Genomic DNA, 19825 nt, shown 5'->3' on the forward strand with positions numbered 1-19825 from the left:
TTTTCTCCTTCTCCACTGAAGGCAGCAATATCCAATACAACATTCTGCAATGATGAAAATGTTCAGTATCTGCCCCGCCTGACACAGTGGCCACCAGCCACACATGCATATTGAGCGTTTGAAATGGGACAAATGCGACTGAGGAGCTGAATTTTTAATTCTGTATAGTTTTTAATTAACTTAAATTTAAATAGCCACGTGTGGCTACTATATTGGACAGAACAGATCAAAGAGGCTTCATGGGTTTTAGAAGTGCCAAATGGAGGATTACAAAACTAACACATTTTAAGAGAGCTCCCAATAACTGTTCTGGGTTCTTCCACATCTAGGATTAACACGCACATTTCTTCTTTCTGTAAATCACATATTCTGGGATGACCAGTTTGCACTGTCATAGTAGACTGTCAACATTTGGATACTTTTTCAGAACCCAGGGCAGTGGTCAGAATGACAACACGCATTTGATAGAAAATGACTTCTTTCCATGAAAGACTGACCCCCGGTACAAAGCTCACCATGCTAGGAGAACCATAATTTACAACACTACTTGGCTCTCGTCAAAACTGCGAAGCCACAAATATGATTTATTTATGAACTAGACAACTTGTAGTCACTTGGACTTTTTTCTCACTTTGGTGAGCAACATCAAAAGCCATTTAAATGTCAATCTTTTAAATTTGAGATTTAAATCAAAATTTGATAGGGAGGATAGTTTTAATCGATAAAAATTTCAGCCTGTTGTATTAATCCTTGAGCATTGGTTAATTGTTCCCTTGAGGAAGGAGGAAACTGGAGTCATACATTTTCAATGGATTTCAGAAAAATTAACTGGAAGAATTCTTTTGACACTTTACCTGGAAAGGGAACATCATTTTTAAAAAGTTCAAATAAGCTTTCTCTGTAGGTACCATTTAAATCTGCAATCATGAGTCATTCACTCAAAACACAATAGCAGATTGCACCAAGAGCGGATTTTTAAGGCATTGTGTATACATATTAATAGTAGAGTTCATGATCACTGGAGGGATCAAATGTATACTGGTTACAAAATACTCAGTATTGGAATTTCAAAGAGGTGAAAGGAGATCACAAATGTAATTTTCATTTGTTTGGATGAATGCTAAAATCAGGTTTATCTGAAGCTTAAGCAAGTTCTTTTTTCACTGCAATAGAGAAAGGACCATTAATACATAATCATCCAGGCTTACAGGTCACTGCTTAAAGACAGCAGTATTAAAGTAACTATTGTTTGGTCCCTTTCGGTTCACCTAGGAGTATTTTCATTACGGACCTTTCAGAATGCGCCTAGATAAGAAATTCTTTTTGAGTCATCATCACCACACCTTTAGCTAGAAAAACAGCTAAATCTGCTCCAGATCAGGACAAACTAAAAGTGTGAGATTTTTATGGGCAACTACAGCTTCTTAACTGGCTCTCCACAGAAGGCATTGTGCCTGCTTGCCTGATTCTTGCTCGCAGAAAGCCAAGGCAGGAAACATCCCTGGCTAGCTCGGGGGCCACCACCAGTTCATTATGACTCCAGTGGAGAGTGGTTCATGAGATTATACACAGTTACAACATGATTAACTCTCTGCTCATCAATTCAATTTTTTATTGGAAATGTCACCGCAAATGTGGCATAAATTTTCTGGGAACAGCATTGAGTTTCACCTTATTATTCAGCACAGCTTTCAGAGAGAGGAGGTACTATGGCTAATCCGAATTTCATTTCGGAAGAAGTCAGCTCTCCTGCTTGCTACAGGCCAAGCTCCATTTCTGATGTTATCTACAATGCTAACCAAGATGGGCTGGAAATACCTGTGTGAATGGGAGTACCAAAGAATAACTCTGAATCTGGAACAAAAGTGTAGTCTCGGAAATGTCCTAGCACTGCTGAGTCTGTGCCTGCAACAGAGGCAGCTGGATTCTGCAGTGCAGTTGACGCATGGCTGTCAGCATCCGTACATGCCCAGAATCTCCTATGAAGAGCATCATTCCACCTTCCAGCATCTCACCATTCCCAGAACCAAGTCACTGACCTTCCAAGAGAGAACTCAGTGTGCAGAGAAGGTCCTCTCTATCAGAGGAAATCAATAACTGGATGCCTTTTTAATCTGAGCAGATTCCTGGAATTTCCTATGGGAAATTCTCACAAAGGTGTTTTTACTTGAATGTTTTTCTGCAAGAGAGAAAGAAGAGTCTTGTATCCTCCTGAATCAAAAGCATGGGCTTTTATTCACTCAAGATGAATATACCTGTATCAAATCCACATCCTCTTAAAGAGGTAGAAATTACCCTCTTGGCTTATTGGACCAGGCGGGGACTATCAGTTCCACAGTTCTTAACAGAGCTTCACCAGCTCCATAATTGAAGAAATTCTTCCAGGACCATGTTTATTATTTAGCCTGTCTGTTACCTAGGATCCACACCAGGAAAATTATGTGCAAACACAAATCAGATAGTCTCCTGGGACTTATTTGCTGAGCATTTTCTTGGTAAGAATTCCTGCAGCATCAAAATTTTGCTTGGAGGAAAAAACAAAAAAAGAAGCCTCAAAGTGAACCATGATGCTTTTTGCAGAAACAAAGCAACACCCAAATAAATAAATAAATAAAGCCTGTGACCAACTATTTTCCCCTTCACAGCTTCTCTCTTATCAGAGGCATCTTCTTTTGGTTTGTGGACCAGCCTGAACGTGAAAGAGCTTCTCAGCCCAACCCTGCTGCAGTTTCTGTGTCTGGAGAGTTTTAAAATATGCTGAAGCGAACAAACAAAAAGTCTTTATATAGGAACCAAAACTCTTCACATAAGTATGTATTTGTGGGCGGGTATGTGTGGGTGTGCACATGCACACACAGGAGCTAGGAATACCTCACATAACCCCGTTACGTGGAGATCATACTCAAGATGACTCATCTCTTTAAACATTGGGCTTCCCTGGTGGCTCAGCTGGTGAAGAATCCACCTGCAAGGCAGGAGACCTGGGCTTGATCCTTGGGTTGGGAAGATCCCCTGGAGAAGGGGAAGGCAACCCACTCCAGTATTCTGGCCTGGAGAATTCCATGGACCGTATAGTCCATGGGGTTGCAAAGAGTCGGACACGACTGAGCAACTTTCACTTTTAAAACTATAGTTGATTTATAATATTGTGTTAGTTTCAGATGTACAGCATAGTGATTTTGCAGATTATATTGTATTAGACATTGTTATAAAATACTGGGGAAATTTCCTGTGTCATACAGTAAATCTTTGCTTCTTATCTACTTTATATAAGTACTTTGTATCTGTTAATCCCATACTCCTAATTTGCCCCTCCCCCCGGGAACCGTAAATTGCTTTTCTGTGTTTGTGAGTCTGTTCTGTTTTGTATGTAGATTCATTTGAATTATGTTTTGATTCCACATATGATATCATCTAATACTTAGCTTTCTCTGATTTATTTCACTAAGCATGATCTTCTCTAGGTCCATGCATGTTGTTTCAAATGGCAGAATTTCACTCTCTTTTGTGGCTGAGTAATGTTCCACTGTATATTCACAGCACATCTTCTTAAGTCATTCATCTGTTGATGGACAGTTGGGTTGCTTCTGCGTCTTGGCTATCGTAAATAGTGCTGCTGTGAACACTGGGATGCATATGTCTTTTCGAATTAGGGGTTTCATTTTTTCCAGATATATATATGCCCAGGAATGGAACTGCTGAATCATGTGGTACATCTAGTTTTAGTTTTTAAGGAAATTTATACTGTTTTACACAGTGACCGCACCAGTTTCTTACCCACCAACAGTGTACAAGAGTTCCTTTTTTCTCCACAAAAAATGAAGCATCTTAAATCACAGCTCATAATTTGTCCCTCCGTGATTTTGAAAAACTTTACAAAAGTGTCCAATTGCTTTTCTAGACAAAGAAACATTCAAAAAGAGGTAAGGTAAGAGAATAAGAGGTAAGAAATAAAACTATACCTATGGTCTGCTGTATATGTGTGTGTGGGGTGTGTGTGTGTGTATATGTGTGTGTGGGGGTGTGTATGTGTGTATATGTATGTGTGTGGGGGTGTGTATGTGTGTAAATGTGTGTGTGGGGGGGGTGTGTATATGCACACATATATACACTGGGCTTCCCAGGTGGCTTTAGAGGTAAAGAACTGGCCTACCAATGCAGGAGACTCAAGAGACTCAGTCTCAATCCCTGGGTCAGGAAGATCCCCTGGAGAAGAAAACGGCCACCCACTCCAGTCTTCTTGCCTGGGAAATTCCACGGACAGAGGAGCCTGGTAAGCATGGTGAGTCCATGGTGTTGCAAGAGTTGGACACAACTGAAGCAACTTAGCACACACGCATGTGTATGTGTATACACACACACACACACACACACACACATATATGTATATACACACATAGGAGGAAGAAATGGCAAACCACTCCAGTATTCTTGCCTGAGAAATCCCATGGTCAGAGGAGCCTGGAGGGCTACTGTCTATGCGTTACAAGAGCCAAACTACTACTAGTTGTAGTGACTAAGCCACTATCAGATGTACTTATAAAGAGAGAGAATATTTGTGGGGCAATTTGGATTTAAATTCTAGTTCTATCACTTCATAGCTGTGTGCTCTTAAGCAAGTTAATACTCTTACTGAATACAAATTATCTAAACCTAGCAGGGGTGATGATGTGTCTTGAGAGGTACGAAGACTTGAGAATCAAATGATATCCTGCATGTATCAATCAAGGTTTTAGTTCCAAGTAACAGAGATGTACTCTGGCTAATTGAGGCAGAAGAGGAACATATTCAAGACTATCATGTTGCTTATGAAATTTCTCAGAAGGTTGGAGAATCAGACATGGGGAAAGAAGGATTCAGGAAGACCACGTGGGCATCAGGACGGCAGAAATTCATGGCACCAAAGAGCATGCAGAGACTCCCAGCCCCACCACTGAACACTTGGCTGCCACAGCTAGCCAGGTCCTATGTGCTCCTGAGAAGTAGAAATTGTTGATATAACAGCAGAATGACCTCTGCTCAGTCACCTTCCTGAGCTCAATAATTCCAGTTGTGAAGATTAAATAGGTCTGTTGGTTGTTTGAGCCTAAATAACGTGTTCTTCGCCTAAGTGCAGAGGAGCATGGGGGACAAGCTCTTGGCATTTTCAAGTTTTAGTCAAGGCAAGCTCTCTTTCCCAGCAAGAGGCATAACATGGAGAATTTACCAAACAAAGGAAAGAACTTCAGAGTCTGAATCACTGAGAAGATGTTCAGGTCCATTACAAAAGATATCAAAACTCCTGACACATAAGAGGTATTATGTACATGGTGACTATGAACATTATCCTGAACCAGTGAGAAAAGGGAACAACCCATTATTCAATAAATGGTGCAGAGATTGTTAGTTGTTCGCAGGAAAAAAAATGTATAGTTCACCAAAATAAAGTCCAATAGGATCAAAGATTAAAAAGAGAACTCAGTCTACAAAAAATTATGCACCCTACTGTGTCCATCAGCGTAGGCCTGACCTACCCTGAAAGAGGTTCATACAAAGGAAGTGAGTTTTCCAATGAAAATAGGGGAGAGGGAGCCTTAACCCCCCACCTCTTAGAACCAGACCCACATGCTCCACTCTTAATGTTGCATTTGACCCCAATTGGAAAGCCTCCTCTTTTATTTACTAAAAATAAAATGTCAAGATAACTTATCACATGCCTAACTTATACAACTTTTTTCCAGACCGACAAGGGCCTTGTTTTACATGCCTTTGGGCCCTACTAGGCCTGGATTAAGGCTTCTCTGGTAGTTCAGCTGGTGAAGAATCCAGCTGCAATGCAGGAGACCCCAGTTCAATTCCTGGGTTGGGAAGATCTGTTGGAGAAGGGATAGGCTACCCACTTCAGTATTCTTGGGCTTCCCTGGTGGCTCAGACAGTAAAGAATCCACTGCAATGTGGGAGACCTGGGTTTGATCCCTGGTCTGGGAAGATCCCCTGGAGATGGGAACAGGTACGCACTCCAGTACTCTTGCCTGGAGAATTCTACGGACAGAGGAGCTTGACAGCCTACCATCCATGCACTCGCAGAGTCGGACAGGACTGAGCGACTAACGCTTTCACTTTCATGCCTGGATCAGTGCTTTGAACATAGCAGGCTATCGAAATTCCTCACGATTGAGGAAGAAACTTGAATTGCCAGTTAACTGTTTTGAAATGTCTGGTAATGGTTTCAGCTCTGAGTGCTAATTTAAAGTAATCTCTCTGTTCCTCGATTTCCTTTTTTTTTTTTTTTTAGAAGAATAAGTACCGTTACATGGCCTGCTGCCCCCTACCTTCACAAAACATCAAATACTGATTATTTCAGGCTCAACAAAACAAGTCATAGGTGACAGCTCTGAAGTTCTCACAGATGGACAGCTTTCCAGAAGGCTTACCACTCTTTTTACCTCCCTTATCTACAGTCCTCACTGTAGATTTCCATTTTCCACTCCTATATTCAGTCCTGAAAGACTAGTCAATGTGAGTAAGGGTTACAGAAATATTTCTTTTCTAGCTGTATATCTTTTTGGTTACAGTTTTCTTTTTAATTTACTTCTTTTCTCTGTTAGAATAGTTATGGGATCTGACATACTTTCCTCATGATTGAATTGATTTTTGCTTTTCCTTTGACTTTCTAAAAGCTTCTGATGTCATTTGTTCAAGTTGAGAAATCACTTTAAGACCTTTGTATGTGCATGCCAAGTCACGTCAGTCGTGCCTGACTCTTTGAGACCTCATGGACTGGAGCCCGCCAGGCTCCTCTGTCCGTGGAATTCTCCAAGCAAGAATACTGGAGCGGGTTGCTGTTCCCTTCTGCAATGGATCTTCCTGACCCAGGGATCAAACCTAGGTCTCCTGCATTGCAGGCAGATTCTTTACCACCTGAGCCACCAGGAAAGCCCTGTTAGCCATGACACATCCCTAAATAACACATGAATAAGGACTTATCATCTCTTAAAAATCTTCAGCTCCAGGCCTGAAAAAGGTCATTTGCTGTCCTGTTTGATTTATCTCTGAGAATGAAAAGAACCAAAAGTCAGTTCCCTTTAGTAAAAACTCTCTTTCATATTTTATTTGCTAACGTACAGCTAATTTATAAATTAAGAGCATGCTTAAAGGAAAGGTTAGGAAGCTATTCATTCCCATCCATTAGTAAGTCTGGTTTTGATTGAATTTTTAACTAATGTTTGATAATTATTGCATCTTGGCTTTTGGATTTCAAATAGGATGAAAGAATCTCTTTTCTTTTTTATTTAAAATTACAGTAGATTCAGCCCAGTCAAAAGATTTTGGAGTTTCTCCCAAAGAATTCTTTAGCTCTCACAAGAAAAATGCATGCTGATGATATATGCCCATCACCAAATTTTAAATGGTCAAAATCTTGAAGTATATTTGTGATTAGGTCAGAGGTCAGCCAACTTTTTCTGTAAATATCCAGACAGTAAATCTTTTAAGCTTTGTGGTCATATGGTCTCTGTTAGAATCTCTCAACACTGTCATTGTAGTGCAAAAGCAGCCATAGACAATATATTAATGAGTGTAGCTATGTCTCAATAAAACTTAATTTATAAACACTGAAATTTGAGTTTCATATAATTTTCATGTGACATGAAATATGATTCTTCTTTTGTTTTTTTCAGGAAGCAAACAATATTCCTTGCTCATGGGTAATATAAAAACAGATGGTGATATTCCATTGTGTATATGTACCACAACTTTCTTATCCATTCATTCATCTGCCGATGGACATCTAGGTTGCTTCCATGTCCTAGCTCTTGTAAACAGTGCTGCAATGAACACTGGGGTACACACATCTCTTTCAATTCTGGTTTTCTCAGTGTGTATGTCCAGCAGTGGGATCACTAGGTCGTATGGCAGATCTATTTTCAGTTTTTTAAGGAATGAGGTGGATGAAACTAGAGCCTATTATACAGAGTGAAATAAGTCAGAAAGAAAAACACCAATACAATATATTAATGCATATATATGGAATTTAGAAAGATGGTAATGATGACCCTATATGCAAGACAGCGAAAGAGACACATGATATTAAGAACTGACTTCTGGACTCTGTGGGAGAAGGCAAGGGTGGGATGGTTTGAGAGAATAGCATTGAAACATGTATATTACCATATGTGAAACAGATTGCCAGTCCAAGTTCAATGCATGAAACAGGGCACTCAGAGCCAGTGCACTGGGACACCCAAGAGGGATGGGATGGGGAAGGAGGTGGGAGGGGGATTCTGGATGGGGGACATGTGTACACCCGTGGCTGATCCATGTCAGTGTATGGCAAAAATCACCACAATATTGTAAAATAATTAGCTTCCAATTAAAATAAACTAGTTAATTTTAATTAAAAAAAAAAACAGATGGTGAGGTAGCAGGCCATAGTTGCTGACCCCACTTAAGGTGAACTGGGGGTTAAATTCTTTTTTTTAGAAATAGGAAGCAACACTTTTATCAAGCAGATCAAGTTATAACATACTTATAAAACTTACATACACCTGAAATTAATACAACATTATAAATCAGCTACATTTCAAGAACAATTAAAAAACTGAGCACAGGCTGCAACGCTTAAGAGACTTTATGCGGTAAATACCATGGCATTCGTATGTTCAATATTTACCTGAACATTTGATGTGAGTAGTATTAATAGGTTTACTGATGTATACATGCTTTTTAAACTATACATTTTAAATTAGTGCATTTTACAGTTTTTCTGCACTTTTAACTTTTATTTTATATTAGAGTATAATTGGCTAACAATGTTGTGATTGTTTCAGTTATAATGTACGTGTATCTCTTCTTTTTCAAATTCTTTCCCATTTAGAATGTTAAAGAACATTCATGTTATATATAACATGTTATATACATATAGTATATATATCTAACTGAGCAGAGTTCCCTGTGTTACACAGTAGGTCTTCGTTGCCGCCCATTTTATACAGCAATATGTGCGTGTCAATCCCAACTCTCTAACTACCCCTCTGTCACCCCTCCCGCCCTGGGGATGAAATTCTTGAGATGTTTTCACTTTTATTGATGCCCAAAGCCCAAGCTTTGCCACATCTCGCATAATTCAAGTCCAAATTTTCAATTCATGCTATGCATCCTTTTTTTAAAATTTTATTGGAATATAATTGATTTAAAATGTTGTGTCGGTTTCTGCCATACAGCCAAGTGAATCAGTTTATACATATACATACATCCACTCTTTTTTAGATTATTTCCCCACATGGGCCTTTACAGAGTGCTGAGTAGCGTTCCCTGTGCTGCACAGTAGGTTCTTACTAGCGATCTATTTTATATGCAGTAGTGTGTATACATACATCCTATACATTTATTTAAAAGAACGATGTGCAAGACTTCCCTGCTGGTCCAGCGGCCAAGGGTTCCTGCTCCCAGTGCAGGAGACCTAGGTTGATCCCTGGTCAGGGAACTAGATCCTGAATGCCACAGTGAAGACCGAAGACCCCGCATGCCACAGCTAATAATAAAAGAAGGCTGCAGCTGCACGTTTTGACCTTTAACGTTCTCCCAGGCACACAAGCAGACTAGGCTCTCATTTATGTTTAAAAAGGGAAACTATATACACGTGTATGTCTCCATATGCAAAGAAGACTTCATGAAGGATACACCAGGAATTTGTAACAATAGTTGCCTCCATTGAGGGGATTTAAATGACGAGGGACAAGCGCGAGCAGGCAGAAGATGGTGGGAGAGTAAAACAGGGAGATCGCCCGCCTCCCCACAAATACATCAAAAACTCATCAAGGTATGGAACAGCTCCTACAAAGCAACCTCTAGACCACAGCAGAAGATCTCTGGACTCCAGAGGGACAGGCTAAGCTCCCTGAAATGAGGTAGGAGAGAGGATAGAGACATAAAAAGGGAAAAGACTGAGAACTTCTGGATGGGAGCTTGTGCCCTGAGGCAGGGAAGGCATCCTGAAACAAGAGGCATTCCTGTGCACAGGGGAGCTTCCTTGCAGGCGGGCCCAACGGGGAGCTGTGGAGTCTTGGAAAACTGGGCAGAGTAGGGAATTAGAGGGCAGAAACCAGAGCAAGTTGCACTTCTCAGCCCGTGAACAGCTTGCAAACTACGGCTCCAGCCAGATGGCGGGCTCAGGGGACTGAGAGAAAGAAGCCCATAGAAACCCCACGGCACAGAGGGCGGCCTGGGGTAGCCAAGAGCGGGGAAGGCATACGAACCTCTGCAGCACATAGGACGCGCAGGGGGCAGGTCTAGGGGGCTGAAAGAGCACAGAAGCCTCGCAGAGGGCGGGTGAGATGAAACAAGTGCCCACAAACCCCGCGACACAGAGGGAGGGCCCTGGGGGGCTGAGGGAAGCCCACACAAGTCTCCGCAACGCAGAGGGCATGGCCGGGGGGGCAAGAAAAGATCCACACAAGCCCCTGCCTAGCAAGCTTCGGCCAGCAGTGAAAGGCAGGTCTGGTAACAGAAGCACTGGTAGTGATCCCAGGGACAAGTAGGGGGCAGGTGGCAGTGAAGATACGCTGCGAGGGCCTCTGAAGCGGCTGCGGAAATAGACATGTCTAACACAGCCAAAGCCAGAGGACTGCCCAAAGACGTACTGAACCCACAGACACCCCCAAAACCTACTACGGGACCCTGCAGTGCCCTTCAGAGAGGGGAGATCCAGTTCCATCAGCCAGAAGACAGGCACAAGCTCCCCAACCAGGAAAACATCACAGGACACTAACCCAACCCCATCCTTGGGGGCAGACTCCACAACCAAGAAGAGCTACGATCTTGAGAACTTTGTTCCTTATAAATTACACTGTATATTCCCCCTACATACTTCTGCCTTCACATTAGCCTTTTGTGGTGCTATGGGATTTTTCTCATTAAAAAAAAATTCATTTTAAGATTTTTTTATTTTCTTGTTACCTTTCCACCCTTTGTGTGTGTGTGTGTGTGATTTTTCTGATTTTGCTTTTGATATATTCAACTGCTTTTCTTATAGTTCTTTACCAGCTGCAGCTATTCCTGAATAAATATAAATCTTTTTCACATATGTCTATTTACCTTTACTTTTCTATTTTTTTCTTTTCTCTCTCTCTTTTTTAACCCTCTTTTCCCCTCCCTCTTCTCTTTTCCCTCCCTTCTCCTCTTTTTCTCTCTCTCTTTTTCTTATCTCTTTTTTTCCTTCACGTTTTCTTCACCAAGTAAGTTAAATTGTTGAGCTCTCTGCTATATTCACCAGTTGGCACTCTGCTCATGTTCAGTTGTCCAGATTGGCATTAGCTAGCTCTGCTTTTAATTGGTCAATATCTGTGGAAAATTCTGAAAGAGATGGGAATACCAGACCACCTGACCTGCCTCTTGAGAAACCTGTATGCAGGTCAGGAGCAACAGTTAGAACTGGACATGGAACGACAGACTGGTTCCAAATAGGAAAAGGAGTATGTCAAGGCTGTATATTGTCACCCTACTTATTTAACTTATATGCAGAGTACATCATGAGAAATGCTGGGCTGGAAGAAGCACAAGCTGGAATCAAGATTGCCAGAAGAAATATCAATAACCTCAGATATGCAGATTATACCACCCTTATGGCAGAAAGTAAAGAAGAACTAAAGAGCCTCTTGATGAAAGTAAAAAAGGAGAGTGAAAAAGTTGGCTAAGAGTTCAACATTCAGAAAACTAAGATCATGGCATCTGGTCCCATCACTCCATGGGAAATAGATGGGGAAACAATGGCTGACTTTATTTTTCTGGGCTCTAAAATCACTTCAGATGGTGATCACAGCCATGAAATTAAAATACACTTACTCCTTGGAAGGAAAGTTATGACCAACCTAGATAGCATATTCAAAAGCAGAGACATTACTTTGTCAACAAAGGTCTGTCTAGTCAAGGCTATGGTTTTTCCAGCGGTCATGTATGGATATGAGAGTTGGACTGTAAAGAAAGCGGAGAGCCCAAGAATTGATGTTTTTGAACTGTGGTGTTGGAGAAGACTCTTGAGAGTCCCTTGGACTGCAAGGAGATCCAACCAGTCCATCCTAAAGGAGATCAGTCCTGGGTGTTCATTGGAAGGACTGATGTTGAAGCTGAAGCTCCAGTACTTTGGCCACCTGATGCAAAGAGCTGACTCATTTGAAAAGACCCTGATGCTGGGAAAGCTTGAAGGCAGGATGAGAAGGGGATGACAGAGGATGAGATGGTTGGATGGCATCACTGACTCGATGGACATGGGTTTGGGTGGACTCCGGGAGTTGGTGATGGACAGGGAAGCCTGGTGTGCTGCAGTCCGTGGGGTTGAAAAGAGTCAGAATGACTGAACGACTGAACTGAACTGAATTTTGGTTTCCCTTGTTCACCAAGTCGATCTCCTGAACTCTTTTCTTTAGAATACTTGGGTTACAATTGTGTGTGTGGAAGTGTGTGTATATGTCCCATTATTTCTGTAATTACCTGCTTGGTCTGCTTGATCTCCTCCCACTAGAACACAGGCACAAGTCACCCCTAACAAGAAATCAACACAGACCACTCAACCAACCTTTTCCTCCAAGGGTAAAAACCAAAAGGAAGAAGGAATACAACCCTAAAGCCTGCAAAAAGGAGATCTCAAGGGGAGCAAGTTTAAAAAAAAAAAAATGAAAAGACAGAGAAATACAGCACAAATAAAAGAACAAGGTGGAAAATCACAAAACCAAACAAATGAAGAGGAAATAAGCAATCTATCTGAAAGAGAATTCAGAATAGTGATAGTGAAGTTGCTCCGAAAACTTGAAAATAGAATGGAGAAAACGCAAGAGACGTTTAACACAGTTAGTACAATCACCAAGGACATAGGAGAAATAAAGAATAAGCAGATATGAAAAACACAATTACTGAGATTAAAAATACTCTAGAAGGAACCAATAGCAGAATAACTGAGGTAGAGGAGCAGATATGTGAACTGGAAGATAGAATGGGGGAAATGACTGCTAGAGAGAAGAATAAAGGGAAAAGAATGAAAAGAATTGAGGATAGCCTCAGAGACTATTGGGACCATATTAAACACACCAACATTTGAGTTACGGGGGTCCCAGAGGAAGAAGAAAAAAGAAAGGCACTGAGAAAATTTTTGAAGGAATTATAGTTGAAAACTTCCCCAACGTGGGAAAGGAAACAGTCAATCAAATCCAAGAAGTGCAGAGAATCCCTTTCAGAATAAACCCAAGGAGAAACACATTAAGATACATATTAATCAAGCTAACAGAGATTAAGCACAGAGAAAGAATATTAAAAGTATCTAGGGAAAAGCAACACATCACATACAAGGGAAAAAATCATACAATTAAAAGCGGAACTTTCAGCAGAAACTCTGCAGGCCAGAAGGGAATGGCAGAATATATTTAAAGTACTGAAAGATAAAAATCTACAACCAAGATTACTATACTCAGCAAATATCACATTCAAAATTGATGGAGAAATCAAAAGCTTTACAGGCAAGCAAAAGTTCAAAGAATTTAGCACCACCAAACCAGCCTTACAACAAATACTAAAGAGACTCTCATAGCCAGTAAACACAAGAGAAAGGAAAGACCTACAAAAACAACCCAAAACAATCAAGAAAATGCCAATAGGAAAATATCAATAATTACCTTAAATATAAGCGAAATAAATACACCAACCAAAAGATACAGACTGACTGAATGGATACAAAAACAAGACCCATATATATGCTGCTTACAAGACACGTACTTCAGACCTAGAGACACATACAGACTGAAAATAAAAGGATGGAAAAGATATTCCATGCAAATGGAAACCAAAAGAAAGCCAAGTGGCAATCCTTATTTCAGACAAAATAGACCTTAAAATAAAGAATATTATGAGACAAAGAAGGACAATACATAATGATCGATCAAGGGATCAAGCCAGGAAGACATAACAATTGTAAATATTTATGCACCCAACACAGGAGCACCTCAATACATAAGGTAAACACTAACAGGCGTAAGAAGGGAAATTGACAGAACCACAATAATCGTAGGTGACTTTAACACCCCACCGACATCAATGGACAGATCATCAAAACTGAGAATCAATAAGGAAACATAAACATTAAATGAAACTTTAGACCAAATGGACCTAATTGATATCTTCAGGACTTTTCATCCAAATGCAGAAGAATACACCTTCTTGAGTGCACATGGAGCATTCTCCCAGATAGACCACATCCTGGGCCACAAATCAAGCCTCAGTAAATTTAAGAAAATTGAAGTCATATCAAGTATCTTCTCTGACCACAACGCTATGAGACTAGATATCAACTACAGGGTAAAAAACACATACTCATGGAAATTAGACAATACATTGCTAAATAATGAGACATTACTGAAGAAATAAGAACAGAAATCAAAAGATTCCTAGAAACAAAGGACAATGAAAACACAGTGACCCAAAACCTATGGGATTCTGCAAAAGCAGTTCTAAGAGGGAAGTGTATAGCAATACAATCCTACCTCAAGAAACAGAGAAGCATCAAAGAGACAACCTAACTCCACATCTGAAGCAGCTGGGGAAAAAAAGAACAACAACAACAAAAAAAAACCCCAAAGTCAAATCATAAAGATGAGAGCAGAAAGAAATGAAGGAAACAATAACAAAGGTTAATAAAACTAAAAGATGGTTCTTTGACAAGATAAACAAAATTGACAAACCACTAGCCAATGTCATCAAGAAAAAAAGGGAGAAAATCAAATCAACAAAATCAGAAATGAAAAAGGAGAGGTTACAACAGACAACACAGAAATACAAAGGATCATAAGAGAATAATATGAGCAACTATATGCTAATAAAATGGATAACCTAGAGGAAATGGACAGATTCTTAGGAAAGCTCCACCTCCCGAGACTAAACCACGAAGAAATAGAAATTATGAACAAGGCAATTACGAACACTGAAATTGAAACTGTGATCAAAACTCACCCAAAAAACAAAAGCCCAGGGCCAGATGGTTTCACAGGGGAATTCTATCAAACATTTAGAGAAGGAAGGACTGATGCTGAGGCTGAAACTCCAATACTCTGGCCACTTCATGCAAAGAGTTGACTCATTGGAAAAGATCCTGATGCTGGGAGGGATTGGCGGCAGGAGGAGAAGGGGACGACAGAGGATGAGATGGCTGGATGGCATCACCGACTCGATGGACATGAGTTTGAGTGAACTCCGGGAATTGGTGATGGACAGGGAGGCCTGGCGTGCTGCAATTCATGGGGTCACAAAGAGTTGGACACGACTGAGTGACTGAACTGAACTGAATGCCTATTTTTCTGAAACTCTTTCAAAAAATTGCAGAGGAAGAAGTACTTCCAAACTTGTTCTACAAGGCCACAATCGCCCTGATACCAAAACCAAACAAAGACAATACAAAAAAAGAAAATGACAAGTGATGATTATCACTGATAATATAGATGCAAAAATCCTCAACAAAATTCTAGCAAACAGAATTCAAAAACACATTAAAAAGCTCACACACCATGATCAAGTCAGGTTTATTCCAGGGATGCAAGGATTCTTCAATATACACAAATCAATCAATGTGATACACCATACTAGCAAATTAGTACAGTGTAACATGTGATATACCATATTAACAAAGATAACCATATGATCATCTTAACAGATGCAGAAAAAGCCTTTGACAAAATTCAGCATCCATTTATGATAAAAATGCTTCAAAAAATGGGCATAGAAGATACCTGTTTCAACATAGTAAAGGCTATATATGATAAGCCCACAGCAAACATTATTCTCAATGGTGAAAAACTAAAAGCACTCCCTCTAAGATCAGGAACAAGACAAGGGTGTACACTCTCACCATTACTATTCAAAATAGTCTTGGAAGTCCTAGCTATGGCAATTAGAGAAGAAAAAGAGATAAAAGGAATCCAGATCAGAAAAGAAGTAAAACTCTCACTGTTAGCAGATGACTTAATACTATACATAGAAAACCCAAAGGAAACTATCAGAAAATTACTAGAGATAATCAGTGAATTCAGCAAAGTAGTGGGATACAAGGTCAATATATAGAAATCACTTAAATCAGAAAAAGAAATTAAGGAATCAATCCCATTCACCAGTGTAACAAAAAGAATAAAATATCTAGGAATAAATCTACCTGAGGAGACAAAAGAACTAAATACAGAAAATTACAAGAAACCAAAGATGACATAAACAGATGGAGAGACATTCCATGCTCCTGGATAGGAAGAATCAATTTTATATAAATGACTATACTACCAAATACAACCTATGGATACAATGTGATCCCTATCAAATTACCAATGGCATTTTTCACAGAACCAGAACAAAAAAATTCACAATTCATATGGAAACACAAGAGACCCTCAATAGCCAAAGCAGTCTTGAGAAAGAAGAATGGAGCTAGAGGAATCAACCTTCCTGACTTCAGACTATACTACAAAGCTACAGTCATCAAGACAGTATGGTACTGGCACAAAAACAGAAAAATCGACCAATGGAACAAGAAAGCCCAGAGATAAACCCATGTACCTACGGGTACCTTATTTTTTGACAAAGGAGGAAAAAATGTACAACGGGGCAAAGATAGCTTCTTCAATAAGTGGTGCTGGAAAAACTAGACCAGATCAGATCAGATCAGTCGCTCAGTCGTGTCCGACTCTTTGCGACCCCATGAATCGCAGCACACCAGGCCTCCCTGTCCATCACCAACTCCCGGAGTTCACTGAGACTCACGTCCATCGAGTCAGTGATGCCATCCAGCCATCTCATCCTCTGTCGTCCCCTTATCTGATAGCTACATGCAAAAGAATGAAATTAGAACACTTTCTAATGCCATACACAAAAATAAATTCAAAGCGAATTAAAGACCTAAATGTAAGACCAGAAATTGTAAAACTCTTAGAGGAAAACAGGCAGAACACTCAAAGACATAAATCAAAGAAAGATCTTGTATGACCCACCTCCTAGAGTATCAGACATAAAAGCAAAAATAAGTAAGTGGGACCTAATTAAACTTAAAAGCTTTTGCACAGCAAAGCAAACTACAAACAAGGTGAAAAGACAGCTCTCAGAATGGGAGATAATAATAACAAAGGAAACAACTGACAAAGAATTAATTTCCAAAATACACAAGCAGCTCATACAACTCAGCATCAGAAAAACAAACAACCCAATCAAACAGTGGGAATCAAACCTAAACAGACATTTCTCCAAAGAAGGCATGCTAAGTCACTTCGGTCATGTCCGACTCTGTGTGACTCCATAGACGGCAGCCCACGAGGCTCCCCCGTCCCTGGGATTCTCCAGGCAAGAACACTGGAGTGGGCTGCCATTTCCTTCTCCAATGCATGAAAGTGAAAAGTGAAAGTGAAGTCGCTCAGTCGTATCGGACTCTTAGCGACCCCATGGACTGCAGCCCACCAGGCTCCTCTGTCCATAGGATTTTCCAGGCAAGAGTACTAGATTGGGGTGTCATTGCCTTCTCCGAGAAGACATACAGATGGCTAACAAAGACATGAAAAGATGCTCAACATCACTCATTATTAGAGAAATGCAAATCAAAACTACAATGAGATACTACCTTACACCAGTCAGAATGGCCATCATCAAAAAATCTACAAACAATAAATGCTGGAGAGGGTGTGGAGAAAAGGGAACCCTCTTGCATTTCTGGTAGGAATGTAAATTGATGCAGCCACTATAGAAGACCGTATGGTGGTGGTTTAGTTGCTAAGTCATGTCCAACTCTTGTAACCCCCATGGACAGAGGAGCTTGATTGGCTACAGTCCATGGGATTCTCAGGCAAGAATACTGGAGTGGGTTGCCATTTCCTTCTCCAGTGGATCTTTTCAACCCAGGAATCAAACCCAGGTCTCCTACATTGTAGGTAGATTCTTTACCAACTGAGCGACAAGGGAAGCTTTGCATGTAATAATAGGCAAATTGGCAGCTATGATTCAGGGTCTGCAGAGGTGAAAAACCCCAATACAAGTGTCTCCCTGCAAAGGTCAGGGTCCCTGGGTGCTCTCCTGCCTCCAGATCCTGACTAGACAAACTCACTCTGGGGCAGATTTCTCCTTCAGCACCAAGAGGATCTGGCTCGCAGGTGTAACTTTGGAGGAGCTCTCTCTAACGTTGGTGTCAACAGTGTCCCTCTTGTCCCCGAGGTCAGATCTGGATGCTTGCTGCTTCGACAAGATGCTGCCTTCCTTCTTCAAAGCCTGGAGGTAAAGTTCCAGGAGCTTCCTGGACTGATAGGCTTCTTCTCTCTGGTCAAGCACTACTGGAGGGTGTTCTGGAGCCCCTGGACTGCCACATGACTTTGGCCGAGTTTCTGAGCCAGCTCCAAACACAGGACATCAGTGAGCACCTGGAGCTCCTCCTCGGACAGCAGGATGATGCTGGATAGGTCTTCCTTCAGCTGTCTGGCCACGTTTTTCCACTTCAACCCTGCCCCTATCTGTTTCATCTCTGTCAAAGGACTCTTGAGTAATCCAAGCTGTACCTCCATCTGAATTGTGTGTCCACTTCTCATTCCCAGCCAATGCCACAAACTTAGTATTGGCAGGAAGACACAGGAAGTAATCCTCATCATCCATTATGGTACCATCCTTTGCCAGGACCAGAGTGACAGGTGCTAGGGACTTATCAGTGGCCAGAATGTCACAAGCCTTGTTCCCCAGCTCCTTGAGGAAGAGGCCACCATGCCATGTTGTTTCCAGCTGTTGTTGTGGCACAGCAGACACTGCTTTAGAGCCCAGATCTCGCTGGTTTCCAGAGCTGCAGGACCACTGACCACCTCCATCCTCTACATGGTGGGACCAAACCGATGTGGAGAAGTCAGGGAGGCTGGAGTGTGGGAGTCCTCCCCAACTCCATCCCCCACGGCATGCCAGGAAATGGAGATTCTTTTAAAAACTAGGAATAAAATCACCATATGACCCAGTAATCCCACTACTAGGCATATACCCTGAGGAAACCAAAACTGAAATGGAGTTTTTTTGGGAAAACATGTATCCCATTGTTCCTTGCAGCACTGTTTACAATAGCTAGAACATGTAAGCAACCTAGATGTCCATCAACAGATGAAGGGATAAAGAGGCTGTGGTGCATGTATACAATGGAATACTGCTGCTGCTGCTGCTGCTGCTAAGTCGCTTCAGTCGCGTCCGACTCTGTGCGACCCCAGAGACGGCAGCCCCCCAGGCTCCCCCATCCCTGGGATTCTCCAGGCAAGAACACTGGAGTGGGTTGCCATTTCCTTCTCCAATGCATGAAAGTGAAAAGCGAAAGTGAAGTAGCTCAGTCGTGTCCAACTCTTAGCGACGCCATGGACTGCAGCCCACCAGGCTCCTCTGTCCGTGGGATTTTCCAGGCAAGAGTACTGGAGTGGGGTGCCATTGTCTTCTCCAACAATGGAATACTACTTAGCCATAAAAAGGAGTGCATTTGAGTCAGTTCTCATGAGGTAGACGAACATAGAGCCTATTATAAAGAGTGAAGTAAGTCAGAAAGAGAAATATAAATATCATATACTGACACATATATATGGAATTAGAAAGATGGTACTGATGAATTTATTCTCAGGGCAGCAGTGGAGAAACAGACATGGAGAACAGGCCTACGGACACGGGGGAAGGGGAGGAGGGAGAGGGTGAGATGTATGGAGATAATAACGAGGAAATTTATAGTACCATATGTAAAATAGATAGCCAGTGTACTGTATGAGTCAGGGAACTCAACCAGGGTCTCTGTGACAATCTAGAAGGGTGGGATGGGAAGGGAGGTGGAAGGGGA

At 41.2% G+C, this 19825-nt stretch overlaps 1 pseudogene; it reads right to left on the bottom strand.

The window, feature by feature from the left end:
* Positions 1 to 1691: 1691 nt before the first annotated feature.
* On the bottom strand, positions 1692 to 18909 carry LOC133229264 (DNA fragmentation factor subunit alpha-like; annotated as a pseudogene).
* Positions 18910 to 19825: the final 916 nt, after the last annotated feature.

Source organism: Bos javanicus, chromosome 17, assembly GCF_032452875.1.
Source record: "Bos javanicus breed banteng chromosome 17, ARS-OSU_banteng_1.0, whole genome shotgun sequence".
NCBI classification, from domain to species: Eukaryota; Metazoa; Chordata; class Mammalia; order Artiodactyla; family Bovidae; genus Bos; species Bos javanicus.